This window comes from Anopheles gambiae, chromosome 3, assembly GCF_943734735.2.
Source record: "Anopheles gambiae chromosome 3, idAnoGambNW_F1_1, whole genome shotgun sequence".
Taxonomy (NCBI): domain Eukaryota; kingdom Metazoa; phylum Arthropoda; class Insecta; order Diptera; family Culicidae; genus Anopheles; species Anopheles gambiae.
In genome coordinates, this window is record NC_064602.1 from 88,710,719 (window position 1) to 88,730,824 (window position 20,106).

A 20,106-nucleotide genomic window follows, 5' to 3' on the forward strand; every position below is an offset into this window, starting at 1 on the left:
CGCTTCTAATTACGGTCAGACCAAGGCTCGTGTTGGGCTTGTTTTCGATTTCTTCACGTTCATGCAGCGGGAACTAATTTCATTGATTGCTCTGAAACACCTCCAGCGTATGCTGTGCCATATGTTGTCGTAGCCCCCTGTTCAACGTTAGCCTTCACGTTGCTAGTGACATATGTCGACAATAACAACAACGATATTCTTTCATCACTGAACAAATCCAAATTGGAAAGAGAACGGTTGGTTGGTTGTTTATTTTTTTTGGACAACAAAAAACCGTCATGTCCAAGAGTCGTTCACCGCTTCCAGAATGTTTTCGGCGTGTGCTCTATTTTTAAGACTTGCCTCTTGCCAGACCCCTCGTCAGTGGTCCGATTCGCTGATGAATCAGTTGTTTTCCGCTCAATTGATGTCAATTGAGATTGCGAAAGATCTGTCAACGGAACTGTTGATTGTAGGGCATCATCCCGTTTCCCTGTTTCCAGGAATGAATCAATGAAACCCACAAAAAAAAAGTATAAAACCGAACCGAACGTACAAATCGATCTGTTTGTTGGGCGCGTGTCTCGTGTGGTAGCTTAATTATTTAATGGCCAAAGTGGTGTGCCGTATCATATGTTCGCTTGCCATCTACGGAGGTAAGTTATGGCCTTGTTTGATCGTTTTTCTTATGTGAAGTCTGCTTGAGTTTTTTTTTCTGGAACGACATAAATGCATCTATTTCCACGAAAACAATCAACTGGGACACGATGGAAAGGAGGTCAAAAAATGATAATCACATCAGTTTGCTGTTTATGTGGAGCAACTGGGGTGCAGTGACATCGTTCCTTTCACTGGCACAGCACTTGCAAGATGTAGAAATTAAGCATGATGTATGCATTGAAGCAATTTCCAATTCTTGGGAAATGAAAAGGTGACCGCGTAAGCGAACGCCAACTTCCTCGAGTCATCGTGGGCTGAGAATGCATTAGGTCATCGTCTGGCTGAACGAACTGTCGAAGCGCATGAGTCAACAGAATTATGCTCCATGATCTGTTGGGTGTTCCAACGTTCTAGTCTCGATCGTGATTCACGCATACACACACTTCATCCACCTTGGCCACATACAAATCCTTTCACCGCTGGAATGTGGCTGCCGGTGGTGCTGCATCAAGAACACACCAAGCACGATGTCGAGGGCATACCATCGGAGCCATGGGCTTTAGGTATTACGGTGTGCAAGTACTCTCGGCGTGCCCAAGCAACGGTTGATTGATTCGTTGACCGGTAGTCTGGAGAGCAGAGTAGGTTCGGCGACCGGTTCTGCATACACGACCGGGCACTTGACAGCTCATCACGCGTGCGCGCCGTTCGTTGGAGTAACACGAAAGCCTAATGGACAGGTTAGTGGATGCTTCTATAGCTGCGCGCTGGGTAATCGGTTACACCTCACCGTTAGGTTTGAAGCCTCTCATTCTCTTTAGCAAAGCCTTTTTAGTACGTATTGCAACGAACAAGTCATATGCAAACCTCACAAACTGTCGTTACATTTGTATTGGCACGCAGATCATCTTTACTAATTGGCTGAATGATGCAGCAAGCTATGGCAAAGCAAATCCATCGATTTACTCTCAATTAATCACTCATCCAGCTGGCTATACCAAACCCAATAATCTCACTTCTTCCAGCTTTAACTTCAATGCTTTATTAGCAATGTGCTAGCAGGGGCGACAGTATGGCGTCGATTATGACGTGAAAGATGAAACGGTCATCGTCATCATCAGGCGTCTGATGAGCTCGGGAGGAAAATCAATTTCCACCCATCATGACCATTATTCAACTCCGGTGTAACGAGAGAGGGAGAGAGAATGTTTAGCGTGGTAGATCCATTACAACAGCCCATCGCATTTTGAAGCGTTGTAGCCCTTTCTGTTCCTTAATGAACTTCACCCGAGCGATAGGCACGGGTTGTCTACTCCGCCTCTGCGCACGGTTATGTTTGACGTTTGTGTTAGCGGACATTCCTGGTCGATGGGCAGCTACACACACACACACGCACGCCAGGGCGAGCAAAACCATCCGTCATCATTGCAAACTTAACCGTCACTTAATTGATGTGTAAATATTTGTGCTCGAGATAAATTTCATCCACCGACCAACAGCAGCCAGCCCGGGGCCTGCCTCCATGCGTTGTTGTGGACGGAGATGGACCGCTGGATCGCTTGAAAGACAAACAACGGCCACCCGATAGGAGGGCACCGATTAAACAAACGTCCGAGCGAGAGCAATCACGCAAGATGCGCTGGCTGAGTAGTGAGCTCTGGAGGGGGATTTCGGATAAACATTGCTGGCGTGTATTTTTGACTTCGACACCGTTGGCGCTAGAATGCATCCTGCGGATAGGAATTCGCACTGGAGATATCCAAACACGGAATGTAGTCTCTTTTTAAGGTAAAGAGTGTTTTCGGAGCAAATCTAAGTGGAATCCTACTGGTTGAATAGGTTTGTAAAAACAAAACTTTCGCCTCGAACAATAAATAACCAATTGTAAAAACAGCGCATTTATTATGACCCGCGAATGACCTTGCTGGAAGCCATCCAACATCGGCATATTTAACGCGCACCCATTCAAATTATGACAGCTGTCAAGCAATCCCACGCGAACGAATCGATCGACACACAGATCGCCGATTCTGACGTCAGCGCGGGCTGGGCTAATGTAAACGTCTGCCCACTTTCGATCGATATATTCACGAAATCAAAATAATCACCCCAGAAGTTCGGCGGGCACACTTGGCCGCTCTGACTTTGACTTTCAAAGTTGCGCTATTTTCTGGCTTCTAATTGATTCTCACCCCGTTCTTCGGCAATAAAACGTACCGGGCGAGATGTGCACAATGAATACCGTAGCGCGTGTAAAAGTGGTCAGTACTAAAAATGGCATGCATTTTAACGGCTCTGTGTATCGGCCAAAGGCTATAAAGTTAACCACCCTTCTCCTTGGCCGGATCTCTGGGACAAGGACATACACAGGCACCCAGTTGAGACGCCGTCGTGAGAAGCGGTGACTTTGGTTAAGATGCGTTTAAATGGCCCGTCCGTTTCACTGCACTGCTGCTGCTGCTGCTGCTCGATTAAGAAGAAGGCATGAAGGAGGCTTTGGGGGTTATGACATCATCGTACTGTTCGTTAACCGGTCTCTCGTTGGGAGCGCCCAACGGATGCCGGGTCCGGTTTGGAATCGTCACTGTCAGTGTATGCTGGCGAATAATAATTACACGCGGCGAGCGAAAAAAAGGTTCGAGTCGAACGCGTAAAGAGGGCAAATCGGGAGGCATGCGATACATGACGTCTTCGCCGGTTTGCTGTTGTCGTGAAAGAGATGAAGGCTGCATGAGGATGAAAACTGTTTTTTATTTGTGTTCTTGCTTCCACCCCATGCATGGGACAATATATGTAAAAATAAAATACATTTTCATGTGTCTTTCTCGCTCTGAGGAAAAGCAAGGAAGATGGGAGAGAGAGTAGTTCAAGAGGATCAAACCGGGGGCGCATGAGATATTAGCTACATAACAACAGAAAACGAAACACCAACCGAAAGGCGCACGCCACAAAACACAACGCACAAAGTGGTCAAACGGGATGCAAAAATAACAGTCGAAATGGAAGAGCAATTTAAATTTAAACTGCTGCAACCAACGCGGGGAGTCGTGTGCGGCCGCCTCGCAGGCGAGGGAATTTGGGGGAATTAAGATTCACATACTCTCAATCTAGAAGCGAGCGAAACGTTCCCCTTCTACCCACTTTCTCATGCACGGAGAAGAGGGGGCGACCAAGAAGTTGCACTAAACGCTGTGAATCCAATCCAATTCAAAACGAGCGTTACGAAAATCCGCGTCCCAACAGAGAGGCTGTGAACAGCGAGCAGCGCGGACTAACGCACCCATTCTGACCCGGATGACCCTGAGAATGAGCGAAACGTTGCGATGTTGCGATTTGCGAACAAACAGAATAACAAAAAAAAAACAACGGATGATCTTGTTGTTCCTGTTTTAAGATGCTCGATTACGTCTAACTGACCACAGAGGAATAACAACAAAAAAACAAAAGTCGCATAATTTTTGCCTCACACCAACGTTTAGCCGCGTGTTTAGCGCGCTAATGGACGAGCGCTTTACTGTAATCGCGCGCGAGTTGGCTTATGTTTTCATTAGTGTCGTTTGGCAATAGTGAAACGACAAACAACGTGCTATAATGCTACTTAATGTGGAGGTATTTGTTTTCAGTTCGGAAGGAGAGAAACAGAGAAGTTCGTGAAGTGTATCTCGATCTGCAAAACGATCACAATTAGAAAGTGATGTCTTGTTACTTTGTACCGTTTTGATTTGGTGCACATTTTGAATTGTTATTCTGGTTATTGCTGTTGTTTCAACAAAAGGGGGAAATTTATCACCTAGTCAAGCCCCCACCGACATTGATTACTATCATTGCTCTCGATCTGTCAAGCTGTCAAACTGCTGTCGCGCAAGAAACGTTGTGAACGCGGAAGAAGTGCGCATTTTAACACAAACCTCTGCACCGCTGTCACCCACCAAAGCTGTGAAAACAGCGAATCCCGGGGTCAATGGGACCTGGGAAAGCGATGGCAATACTGCCCCGGCTCCATGTTTTCCACTGTAAACTGACAGCCAACTTCATCCGGTAAGTCGGTGTACCGCAAAGGCAAACGGGGAAACACTCTCCTCCCTCCCAGGTAGATGCGGATTTCATTTTTGCGGTTTCGTCCGAGCGGCAAGGAAAAGCAAAACATCAACCAGCTCAACGCGGTCCACCAGCTTTCCACGGCCGCTCGCGGTTGCTGTGCTACCGTGTGAATGGAATGCGTTCGGGGGGATGGTGAACGCGGAAAAAGAAAATAGAACAAATCCATTGCCTGCTTGGGTAAGTTTTTGTGTGTTGCCACTGTTCACTAAAGGCTACAGAAAGCACGTGTGAATCGAATAACGGCGGAAGCCAACGGCGCGAGAACAAATAGGCGTAAAATGACATTAGCGGTGTGTGCAGATTTGTGCACGTTTCTCAAGATAGCGTGTGCGTGTGTACGTGCGCGTATTGGTATGTGTGCGATTGGTAATGATCCTAGTTGCGGTGGTAAATAATTGAAATTTATTACCGCATCGTTGGGCCTTTAAGTGAACGGGGAAAAAGGGGGAAAAGAAATGGGCATGAGTGGGCACAAATTAGGTGGCGCTGGTGCTTTCTGAGTGCAGACATACAAAATAGCAACAAATTGATTTGTCTTGTGCAAATCTTACGGGTGAGACCAACCCATTTAAAGGTTTAATTTTTAAATTAAATCGATTAAATTGTCAGCTTTCACTGCGACAAGACAAACCTTCCTGTAATTAATTATAATCGTATCAATTGCATACTTTTAGGCACCATATGTCATTTCAGACAATTGCCCTAAATTCCACAGTGATGTCATTGCTGTCACATCATCACGTCATACAATTAGTGTTTGGGACGATTCCCATTCGGCTGTGAAATGGAACATAACTTACTTTAATTACTCACAGAACTTTATCCTACAGCTTCTGTGTTCATTCACTCTAGAACAAATGTCAAATGAGGCCAACCTATTAAATCTTAATGTATGTTCATCTCCGTTCGGGAAGCTATCCTCCCTCCATTTACTTAACCAACCGAGCGCCAAGATCGTAAAAGTAAATGAAACATCATAAAATGTTCAATAGCATAGGCAATGATCACCCCGGATCCGCACTCGAAGACAATTCTCCAGCAACAAACCAACCAAGCAAAACTCAATACATTCTCCAACCGATGATCGTTCCGGAAGATAAGGAGGGCCATAACATTTCAAACACCCCTCTCTCCCCCACCACGATGCCGGTACGGACGCGATCGGGGTTCGATAAATCGAAATTATTTTCCACAACCAGCAAACAGCAAAGTCGCTCACTCGCGCGGCTCGTACTGCACCACAAACCAGGCACACAGAGGACTTTGGAGCGGGGGCTTTATATCGTTTTTCGTTACATTTTCACAGCCACGGTGGCTGTATTTATGAGCCCCCCAGCCCTGTATATCCAATTCTCAAACCGCATCCTTTGCGGCATTAAACGAACACGACGCCGTCGTCGCCGTCGCACTTTCCCGCGGGTTGAACGAGCGAGCGGAGAAATCGATCCGTTCTTCACGCGCGCACTGCAATAGAACTTCCTCCAGTGTGGCAGGAGGGGGGAGGTTGGTTTGTATGCTACACGCGGATCCGGGGCTAGCCGACAGGCGCCAACCTTTTTCCCTTTACAATGGAACTGTATATCTTGCTTTCACGGGGCCGTGCTTTTGAAGAGCCAATGCAAGAGAGCTGTATTTAAATAGTGCCCTGTTGGGGAATCCTATTCCCAGGTACTTCCCAGAGAAGGGGAGATAGAATGAGGCAGCACCCAAATCCAATCAAAGTATTTGGTGAAGGAATTAATTTGCCCGCTGCCCTATTAATTGGCTTCACCTGTAGGGAAGCGTAAGTAATCTGTTTGAATTAAATATTTAATACCGCGTTTCTCCTCTTCAAAGGGAGGGGAGAATGCTTTGTGTGCTAGCGAGGACCGGGAAACCGTTTGAAGAGGTGAAAGGATTTAAACTCGAGAAATGGTGCGGTTTTCCACTGTGATGTTGGTGGCATCGTCTATCGATCCCCGGTACGAGCAATCAAGCAAAGCCTATATCCGTGTACTTGGCCTCCGTACTGCCTCGTGCTCGTGAAGGCAAAGGGCAAACATAGCAGCAGCAGCAGCAGTTTTGCTCTTGCATGTTGGCCCACGTAATGAAGGTGAAGGTAACGTTTTTGAACCGTGCGCTCTCAATCACGATTCATTGGCTTTAATTTAGAACTAGAGCACATCCCCACGGGACGAGGAGCGTTGGTACACCGGCGGGATCTTCTTCGGCACATGGGAGACCTAGACTTGGTGGAAAAAATGTGGATTTCTTTTTTCGCTTACGTGTGCGTTGCTGGCAGCTTTTACCGCATTGCAGCCTATTTAGTATTCTGGGCGCGAACTCCTGTCCTAACAAGCGGTTTCGTGGGAAGTACGTGCGATGAGCAATGGGAAAATGTTATTGCAAAGCACATGTTCGACAAATTGTCAGTCGGTGTGTTCTGGTTTGTCTTTAAAAACTGGAACAGCTTCCCATTTTCACCTACAATTATGCTCACCCGCTGACTCACCCGGCGCGCTCTAAAAGAAATATAAAACTTTATTTCCTTTTTTGCTTCTTAAGGTTCAAAGTTCGCACCATCAGAAAAGAACAAAAAAGTCCACCAACCGCACTTAGAAAGCCTTTAGGCGGCTGCAGGAGGAAAAATTGCAAAACATATCACATTTCCGGCTCCTTCCCTGATTGAACCTCCCGCAACTGAAGACGAATGTGTGCTTTAGTGTGGTGGCATTACGAATCAAAGTAGGCCTTGATGTAACAAACAAACACAAACAAGACCACGACGTTCCTTTACTCCTATTTTGCTCCCTTCAATGGACCTACTTTCGTGTTGCTGTATTGCTCTTCTTGTGTTGCCCTTACTAGCAAAGAAACCCAAAAATAAAAAGGATCGAAACAACAAACAAAACAAAACAGCGTGTTTCCCTACCGGCAGCACACAGACACACCAAACCTTTGACGTTGTTTGGAAATGCTTTTTATATTGCTTTGCGATTTATTTTTCATGAGCTCCACTTACCTCACACCCGCCCTTTCGCCGCCTCGTCGTCTCGTCCCCAAATGTGATTCTCCTATGCTGCAAGGACATTTGAAAGCCTGCCACTCTCACGAGTTTTTGACACGCGAACCATGAATGTCCATGAACCTGCCCGCTGTACTGTGCCGCCCCTAGGTTTGGAAGGTGTACATGTATCTGTGCGTGAAGATGGTTTGTTTCTAATGGTGGAGGCTTTTTTTCCAGGGAGTGGAAAATGTCGAAACGATATTTTGCAGGCATTAGCGGTGCGGGTGGAAAACCCCGAGCAGTATTGTGTATTTATTTATTCAACGTGTTTTTTTTTCTGTATTATGTTTGACTACGACGGCACCACATGCCCACATACGCAGTACAGCAGCACCGCGTGGGGTCATAAGGATAAGGATACACGTGGAGCGCGCGTCAGCAGTTTTGACATTATTGACAGGCGATGGCGATGTGTATGGTAGCTATATCCCTCTTTTCACCGGGAGATGGGGTTATGTTTTATCGCTTCCGTGTTAGAGTGATAAAACGTACGGTAACGGAACTGAATGCTATTAATTTCTAGCATTATACCGCACCTTTCGGATCGTACGGTTATCATCGTCCGTTGGCATTTAGCTGGTACTGTTTTCGATCCCTGTAGCATCCAGGTTACTTAATGCGAGAGAAGCGAAAAGAAAATTGAATATGACTGACAGGAATATTCATCGAATCATGATGTAACGAAACGGAAGTCCCAGAACCCCCATTTTCTTACATTTGTACCTAAAAAGGACGTAAAAAATGGTTGAACTCAATAATACCCGCTGAGGAGTTCAGCAAAAAACAAAGCAAACAAGAAAACCCTCATAATTAAATTAAATGTACAAACTCCACCTGCCAACCTTTAAACAAGCGCCCAAATTAAAGCGTAAAATTATGCACAACAGGCTTATCAGTGCTGTCTTACCATGCCTTTATTGCTCCATATACCCAGAAACCACTTGAACTGCACAGCAGCACACAATCTAAACCAACCAACCCATCATCCACCCCCTACCGAAAAGTAAAAGGAAATTCACCCTAAAATGAATTAATTATGGCATATCACGACAAACAGCTTCTTAATTACGTTTCAGTATCCTATTTGCCCGGGTGGCCTTATTTTGTTCCCCAGATGATTCGTTTTGCGCAAATTTGCTTTTAATAACTGTCGGACGAAATACGGTATTTGCGTATGAACGAAATCAAACCCTGAAGAATGTTTGCTGCCACAAAAATTGTAATGCTACTGCTTAAGAACAGTCTTTCCATTTCCCTCTCTATCTCTCCTTGTCCGGTCCCACCCACTGGAGATCTTCATCTTCAGCTCAAGTTGATAATTAAATAAAATGTTCAACCATTTCCAATGCTTTCAGGCATTCGCTATCGTGAAGCGTTGGGTGTTGGGTGTGCGTACCCCGGGGATGGTGCCTGCTTTCTTTCAAGATTCCTGGCCCTGAAAAGCTGCCCCGCGGAAAGGCCACGACATGCCAACTTTACTGACAGCTATTGCACAAATGCGATAAATCAATTAAACCGTTCCAACAGTTGCTGGCTGGCATGGCACTGGAACGTTGTTATTGTTTGGTTAGGTGGGTACAAAAGTCCCAAACTCTTTTCGCGATGAAGATCGTGGTGGAATAAGTGATGAAAATGATTTACTTTTCCTTTGAACTGCTTATTCAATAAAATTGAAATATTTTGTTTAATTTCGACGTACTATTTTAGGCTATGCAACGATAAAAGGATGGTTTAAATAACACTTGCAGTATTTTTACTTAACATGAGCAATACTCTTCTTCGTTTAAAAATCACAATTTGTAAAACAAATGACAGAGAGGTCTCATTTTATCCTGTTTACATCAATTTTTCACTGATTGACCAAATCTGGTCGACCAAAATCATTGATAAGTTTTAGTAATTTATATTCTGATGCCTAAAGTAATATTTCCAATTATGATGTTTGGCTTGTATAATAGTGTGGCATATTTTTTTGCTGTACATGTCATGTCTGTACGGCGTTTGTTTCGAAAAGTGCCATAAATATTTGTTCAGGTCTTGTAATATTGGTTTTAAATAATCGAGAATTTAAAAATAACTTAAAACATTATACAATCCAATGTAAAATAACTGACGAAGTAGAAAACTAAACACTCATTCCTAAGACCTAAAACTATTAAACTTTTCCTCCAACCCAACATTTCCTTTTCGCGCCTCTACCACGAATAGCGCAAAGAAGTTGAACTTTTTTGCGCTTTCTTCGTCCATCATTTCTTGTTGTGTGATGTTGTTTTTTTTTGTTGTTTGCTACATTATTTTCAATACCATAGCTACAACCTTCCAATTGTCATGCTATGCTGTCCGAACAGCCGAGCTGAACAGCAGAAAGTGGTAGCTCCCGGATCGCGCCGCGAAGGAAAAAAGGGCAACAAAACAAAAACAACTCAGCAAACTACGGCGCGCACAGTGCGGGATAGAAACGGGAACGAATAGCTCCGCGGCCACGGTGGAAATTTAATTACGCTATATGAACTGCTGCCCTGCTTGTTGTTGTGCTTTTCTTCCTTTAATGTTCGTGTCGTCGGTACCGGCCGGGCCGCGGGTCTGGTGATGAAGGCCGCGGCGATCCATTGACAACCAGCCCGCTGCTCCTGGGACCGTCTCTCCAGGGGCGAGGGTGCAACATATCGGATAAGAAGGCGCCGGATTCTTCAGCACGCGGGAGATGTGCGTACTCTTCGGAGTGGCACTGGTGCCGGGCAGTCAATGGGTCGACCTACTTGATTTACACCAATTAACTTTCTCTTTTTCTCGGTGCTCTTCGTGTGTTCCCTCTCGCGCCTGTCTGAAGATGATGATGTTGTATCGCGAAAGTTTCGTTTCCACCTTTCCAGCCCACTGGCCGATTGGTTTTGATGGAAGCGATCGTTCACCAGAGTTCACCAGGGCATTGGACACTGGAAGTCATCGTAAGAGCGAACGTCATCCTGGTTCAACTGACTCTGTTTGGACGATTTCGAGAGACGGTTTTCAGCTGCTGAACAATAGGCATAATTTAATTATCACATTTACATTAGACACCTTGACAGGAAGCAGAACCTCAGCATAGAAAAAGGGCATAGAGAGAGAGAGCACAGGTGTGGTGGCCAAAAACGCTTCTCAAATTTGGTAACCGGATAATCGCATTCTTCCTCCTTCCTCCCGATTTGGCCATACAAAACAGCACCCAGACACAGTGCTCCATTGAAATTTCGTAGCCCTTTTAGTAAGGTGCTATTTCACATTTCGTTTATTTTTTTCGGACAGGGGTAATACATCCGACCCTTTCACGACCTAAACAACAGTACGTGTCCCGCAGTGCTGTTCATCCATTTAGCGTCAGTTAGCGTCAGCCGCCTATTATAATTCCCTCCAAGCCCTGTTCGGCTTGCTATCGGGAATGGATTGTGTGCCTTCTGGGTGGCTTTTACCCGCAACAAAGAGCTTCAGCAACGAAACGGGTTAGTACATGCACTCGATGGTTGGTACTAACACACTCCACACAACAACAGCTACTGCAACAATGCCACAATGCCCCAGCGGGAGCGCTTTCCGGTTCGGGTGGTATCTTTTGGCACCTGGGTACAAGAATAGAATGCCGTTTGTGCGTGCGGTTTCCGCACAATCCGCATCCACAAAACGGTGGGAAAATGCTGCGGGATAGGGTTGAATTGAAAACTGGAGCAAACATTCCAGCGCATTCATCATCGTCATCTTCGTGTGGCTAAAATGGAGCACCTCATCCGTCCGCTCATCGGGTAGTGCGCCTGAATCATTTCAACTTTTTTGCCAATTTATGAATCATTCCAATCTTCTGAGCCTTTCTTCAGCGAGAAGGTTCTAGCTTTTGAGGCCGTGATGTGGAAGATGCGATTATGCTATTTAACGACTGATTATTAACGACTGACTCCTCCTTCCATTATAGTGTTATTGCTACAGAGGCATTGCAATCGTTTAATCTCTCGATCTCTGTAGGTTCTACTCAGTTGACAAGTCTTATTTTTAGGCTACTGCTGCTTATCAGTGTCCAATAAAAAACTGCACAAAGGTTAATGGGGCCATAAAGTTGAGTATTACTGGACGGAAGCCAAAACATTCTACTTTACTTATGCAATCGGTTGACATACTTCTTCGCATGTTGCTTATCAATTTTATGCTGAGAGTTTGCCGCAAAAACGCGTGGAATAATCTGGATGGTTTACATTGACGCTTGATGTTGACATCACGTTGTTGTTGACCCTGTAATAAGTGTCGTGTTTTTGCACAAGTCTTCCATCACTCTGTGCTGGTGGCTGAGTTGTCGATGAAATTAATTTAAATTTAAATTAATCGATATAACCTAGCACGCTTAATGGCACCACGGTCACTGGCGCACCACTATAGAGCCTCCCTTTTTGTGGCCAATCGGCACGACGATCCCATCATCATCTTTTGCCTCTTCTCTATAATTTTAATCTTAAATACCATCCAGACCCGCGTGTGCCGGTCGGGCGGTGGTATTTTTCATTATACACATCGCTTATCACACCAGGCGGCTGCCCCAGGATTCATTCAACACAATACGGCAAAATGGTCCCATTAAGAGCTCTCTCTACTGCTCTCTCCACCAGTGCTAGACACGATAGTGTATCTTCCTGCTAGTAGTATCCCCTTCACAGCGGGTTCCTGCCAGTCCCTCCAGGAAAGGGGCATCGATTTATGGTCAAAGGTGGCACCCGTGTCGGTGGCTTCCTCACGAAACAGAGGACTCCCGAGAGATGGGTTGCACGGGACGGGGAACGGTAGACACTCGGTACAGATGCGAACCGGGCGATAGCCGACCCAAGAACCAGACGTGTTCAAGCGAAGCAAACACTCACACAATTCCCCTCTACTTGTAAGGGCTCTGAAACATTACCTTCTGAACTTCATAACATAAAGTAATTCGCCCCTCTTTGCGGATCCGGTCCCAACATGCCGCTCTTTGGTTCCTATCGCGGTGGTACAATCAATCTCGAACGAGAATGCAAACAATTGACGATGTAAAGAAAATTCCATTCGGAAGGGCGCAAATACATAGAAGAGATGAGTGGTTAGTGAAATTCTTTATCGCAATTTTTGTGGCCAAGATAAATGGATGCCTGCGGGCTAAATGTATGCCGAAGCAAACATTTACCGAAGGCCCTTTATTCGAACTATTGAGGGGTAGCAACACAAACATTGATTCTTTGTAAAGAGGTTACTCTACAATCGTTGAGCTCTTCAGTGTAATATGCATTAAAAGTATGTTTTTTTTCTTCTCTTTTTAGATGATCCAGTATCTCTGAAGTGGATTCTGCTCAGGAATAGGTAAATATTTGACAACACTGTACTTCATATCGTACAAAAGATTTTTAATATTTTTTTAACTTAACCGCTCTTCGTTGGTTTTGTCGCACTCTACCAGCAATTTATCTGATTTTTTAATCTTTTTCTGGCTTGGTCATGACAAAATCAGAACATCTGCACAATAAAATCCTGACATTGACATACATAGAAATGTAACACCGGCGTGAATGTCTGGTGGCGTGAACAGTGTGACTCCGTAGAAGGGAAGTCCCAGCCCCATCGGTGGTCAACACGAGCGAATGATAAAAATCATTGCTCTGCTCAATTTGTCTGCGCCATTAGGATCTTTGCGAGGGCCGTTTGGTCAAACGGTCGTCAGAATAACCCGTCAAATGAATATGGTGGCTCAATTCCGCTCCGAACGGGCAGAGACTGCAGTGCAGCTTCATTTGATAAAATCGGACAAACAAATTCATACCAAAAATGTGTGAGCAATTGACCATTGGGAATGAGATTCTGGCACGACCTGCGACTCTTTCCTCTAGAAAGATTCGAACGGATTTTGGCTTGTGTTCCTGGGTATCTCCCGATCTTGGTGACGCTGTAAGATGTCCATAACAGTGCAAAAGTCTACAATCTTCCCATCTTTGTCGGGGATTTCGGAATCTCATTGAGATGTTGACGGCTGCTGATGAGTGTTGCTGATACTCTGGTGGACATTTTTTAAAGCCAATGCTACTCTATCTGGAAGAGATCTTTCAACTCCGCTTTTTACGAAACCATAACTAGTGCCCGATTGATCGATCAAATGGTAATGTTCCATGGTAAACTTTGTTGCCTTATTTCACAGTCACACGAACTGGATACACTATGGTCTGCATCTGTGGAGATGGGGAGGGATTATAAACTGATAAAAATATGCACCAGTCGAGTCAGCAAACAGTGAACGATGGTGGCTTGCGATACACGGGCGCTTTCCCATTCGAAATCGAGTTAAAGTTTTATGATTCAACAATTAAATCAATAGTTCAACCGGAACGAACGATAAAGACGGAGAGCGAAACCAACCCCCGAGGGGGAATGTGTGGGTGCCAACATGTACCGTGTGCTGTATTATGCAAGCCCTTGCGTACGGACCAGCTGTCTGTGGTCTGTGGTCGTTTGCTTCCTCAGAAACACACCCCCTAGATACTGTTCCCGCTGTTGTGTGCAACATAAATCATACATTTAATACCACAACCCCTCGGCACCAAATCCAAATCCGTTGTAGCTGCGACGGATCGTCAGTCGAGACGCTCGCTTGCGCTTGCCTGGTGTCCTCTTTTCTTGCTGTGCTGTGTGTCGAAACTCTCACCCCCAAGAACGCAAGACATCCTCCGTTTATGTCTCAGTTTAAATTGCTGACCAAAGAAGACGTTTGCGTAATGTGTTTCGTTGTAGCAACGGTTCGTTCTTACACTGCCTATCCTCTCTCCCCGTTCGAGTCGAGTCGTCCATCAGGATCTGTTGTGGACAGGATTGTGGTTTACCCTGGACATACAACAGAGCCGTGTTGTGTTGCAGTTTGCATTCCACCATACACCCAGCCCAATGCGTTCGGCTTCGGGACGTCGAGCACACTCACATCGGGGGCTTAACACTTTCGACTTTGATGACAAATAAATTCAAACCTAAATTGAAGACAATTGTTTATGTGCGCGTATGAAGTGTGTGCGCAAATACGCTCTTGATAGACCTTCCCCTGCCTGCCTGCACTCTTGCCGCTCGAGCGGCCGGTTGGCGCATTTTATTGTCAGGCGCACCGGTCATATCGCATGAATGTGTCTGGGTGTGTGTATTGTGTACCCGTGACCGGTTCTAAATTGTAGCTGGTGTCCTCAACCTACCTCTCGGATGAGTACGTAATCGCGCTCCGGCTCGTAACTTGTCAGCAGATCAACTCGTCGGAACCTGGAGTAGGTTCTGCAGGTTGTTGTCGGGCGCAGGAATTGGTGACGGTTGTTCATTTACAAGTGCAAGCGACCAGTTTAATCGAGATTGGTCACACTCGATTCGTTCCTTGTTCCTCTTCTTCAACAGCTGTGGGTATTGGATTAGAAGATTAGGGCCATTTTGGGGCGTGGATTCTTGGAATCTTGGGCAAAGCCGGTAGTAACTACTTGTTGAGCAGATTATGTTAGTTAAAATGAAGAATATCAATCGATTGCTAAACAACAAAGTTAACTGTTGACACCATTACCTTCAAGTTAAGTGCAAAATACGAACCAAACGCCTATTCCATCACCACCAAACGTCAGTAATAGATTCTTAGTTAAAGAATAATTTGTCTTACTTTCACATCATTCAACAAACATCGGTCAACATTTGCCGGAAACACAAGAGCAAAGCGCACACACACGCAATGTAACACTTAACTTCTTCCGACTGTCCCTCAGAAACCCCAACAAACGCAGTTACGCTTTTGTTTCCCACCCTACCGTCACGAAATTCGGGCCTTAAGGTGCTTGCGGGTGCCGAAAATGGGAAAGAAATGGAAATAAATTACAATTCAATTAACACCAATTGCTACGGTCGCGCTAACCTTCACCAAAGCACCGGAATACAGAGCCCTTTGCACTTCAGAGGTCAGCGGTCAAAACCGACCGGAACATTCATCAAACTGTCACCGGTTTTGTCACGCGTCCGACGGGGGGGTTGGAATCGTTTTTTTTTTGGGCCACGAAATAGTCCCACTAACGAAAAACAATGTATAAAAGTACAGCAAACTCCGCAATTCGCATTAGTTGTGACAGAACGATGAAAGCTACTCCCGAAAGGTGTATTTCTGATAAGCGGTTCGTTTGTCCAACGGTCAAGAGCTTGTCCAACCTGTCAAGCGAAACAGCACGCAACACACACACATATTTTTGCCATCAATCTGTAATGTCTGGCACTTTATGGTGGTTTTATCAATTTGCTTCTTATTAGATATTCAACGAAGTGGAAAGGTTTGTTTACTCGGTATCTGATAACATTTGAACACGTTCCAGGTGGTGCCAAAAATGCTTGATATTGAATGCAGACAGGGTAGGAGACAACTCCCCCGATGTATAAGCGGTTCGTTGATTCGTTGCATCTAACGATTTTAGCTGAACCTTTTCGCCCACTAGCTCCACCGGTTTAATGTAAATCCATTCTCATCCATCAAATCAATCACTGTCAATTCGGGAACTCTCTTTCTCCTCTGCGCGCCCCTTACACAGGAAACCGGTTCCACCACCATCCTTCGCTAATCTGATCAGGGTCCCGCCCAGAATTTAACCTTTCTCCTTCCCAATATCCCAATAGTGTGTGTATGTGTGTGTCGTTCTGTCAAATGCTTAGATTCCCGCGTAATTGTCTGTCCACTGTCAGACTTTTCGGGTCCAATAGTGTGTCTGATGCGCGCAAACTTTCAGCCTAACGCTGGCTTTACGTTGAGGAGTACAGTTTTGGGGCTCCGTTAGCCGGATGAATACGGGCAGTCAGACAGGGCCTCGAAGCCAGTATTAGCCAGCGACCATTAGTGAGCTTTTGGGGGAAAGAGGAAATAGCGTCAGCGGACAAAAATCTGGAGCACAACTCGTTAGTGCATCGGCACCGAATGGGTTGACGTCGGCGCTGCGGACACTTAAGTGATTTGTGATGCTTTTTTCCGCTGGCAGTATTCAGAGTCGCTTGTACGATGACCGGTGCTATAATGGAATAACCGAGCGGAACTTGCATTTCTTCAGCATACCTCCAGAGCGACGGTACCACAGCATTGCAACATACCATCTCATGATGCCTTAAAAACCTGTAGTATAGACTCTCTGGAAACAATATAATAAACTTTTTTTTGTCTGGCCGGAAACTGTTCCGACATTGTTGTTATGTCGTTGTTGTATAGTACTGTCGATTGGGGACCGGCCCTGGTCCTACGGAGCTCTCTTCCTGTTTGTGCTTTAACATGCTTCTCCTTCCCCATTCCTCGCTTTCTTGCGCTCTTCTATGGAGAGTGCAGACAAAATTACATTAAAAAAAACTAAAAGAAAGGGAAGCATAAAACATAAAGCCCGTTGACTAATAACCACGACACTTTTCCTAACGGTTTTAATTTAGATTATCATTTCCTTCGAGCAGAACCCAAGACCCCGCCTGTCTGTTGACAAAACGATCGAGTCTGGTTTTTTCCCACACACACACGCTGTCCGAATACAGAGTCCCAACGGTCATCATCCCGCCTGTTCTACCGGTTGTGGTTGAATTATTTCTTCGATTAGATCATCTCCCCTAAGGAGACACCTGTCTCTTGGACCAACGTGTCTAGATTGTTGTCTGCACTTTTGCGCAACGGAAGTGGTCGTCCAACGTACGTTCTTCTGCGGTCATGTTATTCATCCGTCAAAATTGAGCCGCGTCCACAACACGCCGCATCAAGTGTTAATTTATGCATGCAGGCAACACTCGAGCGCGCGCCCGAGCACACATACATAACACGCTTTACTTGCCTTGCTACCCATGAGTCCAGCATGGCATATGAAATGAGTTTTAATGCGATTCGGTAAACATAGAATATCACTTTCCGATAGCTTAATGAGCGAAGGTGCGACTAGCATTTTTATGTCGTTCGCTGCAAACTTCGTTCGTCGACAAAGTATTTAACTACTTCATTAGGGACAACATAGTCGCACAGTGTGGGGGGCAAGGTGTTGCTGCCAGCGAAGAGGTTGAGCGAGAGAAAGGTTATTTATCTGGGCATGGCCTTAATTACCTCGTCACAGGCATGGATTGAATTTCCCGGTTTGGTGATTAAAGGTTGGAAAAGGCTTACAGAAGACACTTGTGGGGTTAGTAAGCGCATAATTGAATTTATAGAGAACTCCTACATCAAACGCAGCAAAGCGCTAGTAAACTACCGCAGTCAATCAGTATCACTTCTTTATTGTAATCCATTTCCTACGCTTCTGGCACAGCCACCTCAATTCCATTTAAATTAAGATCTTCAAAACGATATCTTCATTATCAACACCATCCCTGTTCGTTTAAGCTAAATTATTCATAGCAAAGCTTGGGATCACAAATACGATACTATTATAAGTATAATTTAGGCACAAACAACCTTTCTTCTTTATGGTGTACCGGGTTAGCTCCCTCGTCTCGAAAAGCTGCACTTAGAATTGGTCCCAAAAAAATTCCCCTTTTGTAAATCATCAAATTATCCCCGGCGAACAAATTATGAGCAATTTATGCTCATCCGTGTTGTGTTTTTCCGTACCATTCTATGCCTATCAACCCTTAAACCAATCCAATAGAAACGGTTCGGAATTATGGCGGACGAGGGAAAGGCCCAAAAACTGGGTTCACCCAGGGTGGCTAGTTCTTCCGAGTGACCATTTCCCTTTGCCTGCTTCCGGTCGAAAAGGTCGTGACCCACTGGCAGTAGTTTTGCTGTTTTCTGGTGCGTGTTGTCCCTTTCTCCTTTCTCTTTGAAGAGGCTCACAAGTTGTGCATGTTCTTGCTGCCGTCCCGCTGGTCAACCCACACACAGCCGTCCGCTAGAACACGTTTATGCTGATGAAACCAGCACCATTTAAGGAAGTAAGTGTGTGGTGTGTAAGGCGTCAATTTCGAACGGAGAAACCAGCCGAATGTGCTGCGCCCACGTGCAATATACGTTGACGATGCCGAATGCGCGGGTCTTCGTTTGTGGTGAATTCGAGCTGATTGTTTATTGACGCAGTCAATTTGACCGTAAGCAAACAGAACAGAAACGATAGAGTTCCATCTGTTGCTGGAAGTTGTCATGCACATCGTCAGAACTAGTGATGCTTCCATATCCCCATCGGATTGCCGGAGAAGCGATGACACGGCTGTGCGAGAAGAATTTGAATATTAAATCACCCCAGCACACAGGCTGTTTAGTATGTGTGGTTGCTTGAATCCGCTAGCCTCTAAATCCAGTGTCTTTTTCACCCACACTTGTCAGGCAGAAAAGGCAAACCGTTAAACGTGCCCAATGGAAGATTAGCCGGATTTTGGAGATAGTGAAAGTGAGTGCGTGCTGCAAACGTTCCCGTTTGCTGCAGCACACATAAACCTACAAGTTTGGGTTGGGGTCGCTCAGCGCTATAAAAAGAATCAGATCAGAAATGCTTCACTTCCTTTTCGTCAGGTTGCTGACGTCGTACCGAGTGGAGGAATTGAGCTTTATTGCCCTCATTGACGTTGCACGAACTCGGGCGTAAATTCCTCGCAATGTGAAAAAAGCAACAACAAAAAAAGATGACGCTTAAAAATGTCCTTGAGTGTTATAAAAATGTAAACCAACATTCCAGGAACAATCCCTGTACGAAGCGACGAAGCTTCGAATTTCCCCCGGAATGTCCCGTAAAGACGGCAAAAAATGTAATCGTGCTTGTTTGTACCACGCAAAAAGCATGGAATTATCCTACCCGTGCGTACAGAATTAAAACATTTCTTCCCGGCTGTGTTTGCTCTTCCATGATCCCTGGGTTTGTCTGTTTACACGTTGATCCCTTATCTAATTTTCATTTATTATTTGCATGCTCTCTTAGCGCCTTTCCCGAACCTCACCACAAACCCTCAACGCAAAGGTGTCGTTGGAATACCGATGCGGTGCGGTTTATTAGTCCTACTACGAACTCTTCTTCACCGGCCTCAAAAGGTTGAAACATTTTTATAACCATTTTAACACTTACACAGCCCCTCTCCAAAAATAGCACGATTCCTGTGGGTGTAGCATCTCCATGGAGTTTGAAGTGCCCTTACCGGTTTGCCAAAAATAAACCGGATTCATGCTGTGCGTTCCTGAGCTCAGGAATGGCAGAGTATGTTTACTGTTGGAATTGGGAACGGTGAGGCACACACCGGGGCCGAAAAAAGGGTTCGTGTGAGCTTGTAAAGTTCATCCACCGTACGGTTCGCCTTCTCCGCAAGAGAAGACAAACATTTTGCGACAGCGTTTTGGGGGTGGA

At 45.4% G+C, this 20,106-nt stretch overlaps 1 protein-coding gene across 2 annotated transcripts in view; it reads left to right on the forward strand.

The window, feature by feature from the left end:
* The window catches only part of LOC1280951 (protein unzipped), a 61,329-nt gene that overhangs the window by 9,522 nt on the left and 31,701 nt on the right, over positions 1 to 20,106 (forward strand). The window contains exon 3 of one of the 2 annotated variants that reach the window (XM_061655257.1): positions 13,093 to 13,132. The gene's annotated coding sequence lies outside the window, so the exon portion shown is untranslated. Of the gene's footprint in view, positions 1 to 13,092; positions 13,133 to 20,106 lie in introns of those variants that run through there. The other variant, XM_320824.5, reaches the window with a different exon arrangement.